Source organism: Momordica charantia, assembly GCF_013281855.1.
Source record: "Momordica charantia cultivar OHB3-1 chromosome 7 unlocalized genomic scaffold, Mcharantia_2.0 BLBB01000007.1, whole genome shotgun sequence".
In the NCBI taxonomy this organism is placed as follows: domain Eukaryota; kingdom Viridiplantae; phylum Streptophyta; class Magnoliopsida; order Cucurbitales; family Cucurbitaceae; genus Momordica; species Momordica charantia.
This window is the reverse complement of record NW_028275165.1, coordinates 17,548,180-17,550,433: the sequence shown is the minus strand read 5'-3', so window position 1 is coordinate 17,550,433 and position 2,254 is coordinate 17,548,180. Positions and strand designations below refer to the sequence as shown.

General features: G+C 27.9%; 1 non-coding gene across 1 annotated transcript; it reads left to right on the top strand.

Annotated features, from left to right (window-relative positions):
* The first annotated feature begins 1,644 nt into the window (after window positions 1-1,644).
* TRNAY-GUA (transfer RNA tyrosine (anticodon GUA)) lies at window positions 1,645-1,731 on the top strand. Its single transcript is given in 2 exon segments — window positions 1,645-1,681; window positions 1,696-1,731. It is a non-coding gene; the product is annotated as a tRNA-Tyr (tRNA).
* The last annotated feature ends 523 nt before the right edge of the window (window positions 1,732-2,254 follow it).

Genomic DNA, 2,254 nt, shown 5'->3' with positions numbered 1-2,254 from the left:
AGTTATATATAGGAAGATTTTTGTTAATTTGTTGAATTGGTAATTTGATTGTCAAATTAAAAAGATTTCAGTTTTTGAAAACTTTGAAAACTCAATTACCAAATCAACAAAAATTCTCCCATATCTAAATATTCCAATAACAGAATTCAGGCAAATCTTATGAAAAAAGGAAAAAAAATCTACGTAAATCAACCTAAATGCTCCATATAAATGTATTGATATTAAAAAACTGAAAAAAAAAAGAAAAAACAGAAACATAGTAGAGAGATTTTTCGTTAATTCATGCAAAACCGAAAAAAAAAAAACGAAACAGAGGAGAGAGGTAGAGATCGAAAAAAATTTGTTCATTTTAGTTTTGAAAAAATTTGAAGAAAAAGAAAGTTTGAAATCCATAAAATTCTAAAAATTTTGAAGAAAAAAAAGGAAAAGTTTGAAATCTGTAAAAATCTAAAAAAATTAAAAAGAGAGAAGAACAGAGAGAGGAAGATGAAGAATGAGGAGAGGGATAATGAGGGAGAATATGAGATTCAAATGAAAAAAAGATGGTGAAATAAAAATTATAAGTATGTTAGTGGAAGGATATAGCAGTAATTTAGATTGGACGGTGATATCAACAAACGTTTATCAAACATAAAAAATGAGGGGATGAGTGTTGAAGTTGGAATCTGAAGGGTTTTAGTGTTGAAGCAGGAAACAAACCCAATTTATTCGGTGGGTGACTGATTTTTTTCATGTAATTTTGGGTCCAAAAACACAGTTATTGTTGGAACTGTAGTTATATAAATAACCTTATTTTTTTAAATAAATAAATTTGTGTAGAAGCTTTCGCCTCGATTTTATTTTTGAAAATTAAGTTTTTTTTTTTATTAGAGAGAGGATTTTTAAATGACATCGGAAAGTTGTTGAATTTTTTTAAAAAATTATTATGAAACCTTATTTTTAGTAGATTTATATCATGATATTTGTAGTCTTCGAACGATAATTGATATATATTTTCAAAACGAATTAAAATTTATATTATTATATTTCAAACGAGTGATATTGTCTCATTTAATAAAATACATGGGTAGAAAGGAAAATTCTTGCTAAGAATTGAACAAAACCTCACAAGTGGTTATGCACCAAGTGCTACTAAATGAATTGAAATGCATATTATTAAAATTAAAATGGGTGAAATTAACTTGAATAATTAAATCTACGTGTAAAAAACAAACTCTTATTAAAATAAAATCTAAAATTTTCAGATAAATTTAGAAAGGAAACCTTACATTTTAGGTTAAAATATTATTTTTATTATTGTACTTTCCGCTTTGGTTCATTTTAGTTTCGTGTAATCGTTGTACAAACGTACTAGCGGATTTAACGTTGGAGTTTATGGAAACATGCTATGTGATTGAACAACGGTTATAATTATCGTACACATGTAAAATTGTAAACAAAATATATACCAAATCAGCTACGTTTCAGAGTGTTTAATTAAAATTGTGATTCAAAAAATGAGATAAAAGATAGAATGAAGGTGATAGAAAACGATTGAACTTAATTGACTAAAATAGATAAAAGTGAAAATTAGAAGAAGTAAAACAGTATTATATTTTAAAATTTTATTATTTTATAAATTAAATTCACTTAACGTTCAATGATCCGACCTTAGCTCAGTTGGTAGAGCGGAGGACTGTAGTCGTTTGCAGCTAAATCCTTAGGTCGCTGGTTCGAATCCGGCAGGTCGGACTTTTTTTCCTTTATTTTTTATTTTTCATTTTTCATTCTTTTTCCTGCTCTTCTTATTTTATTATTTTACTTTTGTATTTTTTTAGTAAATAAGTGCATTACAAACTCCAGAGAGCATTGTTCATTGATTTCATTGCGTAGAGGGGTGATCAAACAAAGTCGAAAAATCGATCCAATCGACTAAAATGATCAAACCGACGTCGGTCAGTCGATTTAAAGGATGAATCGGTCGGTGTCATTTTTCCGTGCTCTCTTATTTTATTTTATTTTCATCTTGAGAGGTGCATAAACTGCTTGAATAGAGGTTATGGACCATACCCTTCCTTGGTAGAAGTAATTTTTTCTTGTAAGGAATCTATTTCGAGACTAAGAGTGGGTTGATAACTCACAACCTATTGTCGATAGATAGAAGCATGTCTCATAATATTGTATAGAAATTTTGGAACCAACCAAAATAAGTTTTTTGTTTCCATTTCCAATTAAATGAAAAGTTATTTTATCATACTTGAATTCATGGATGTTG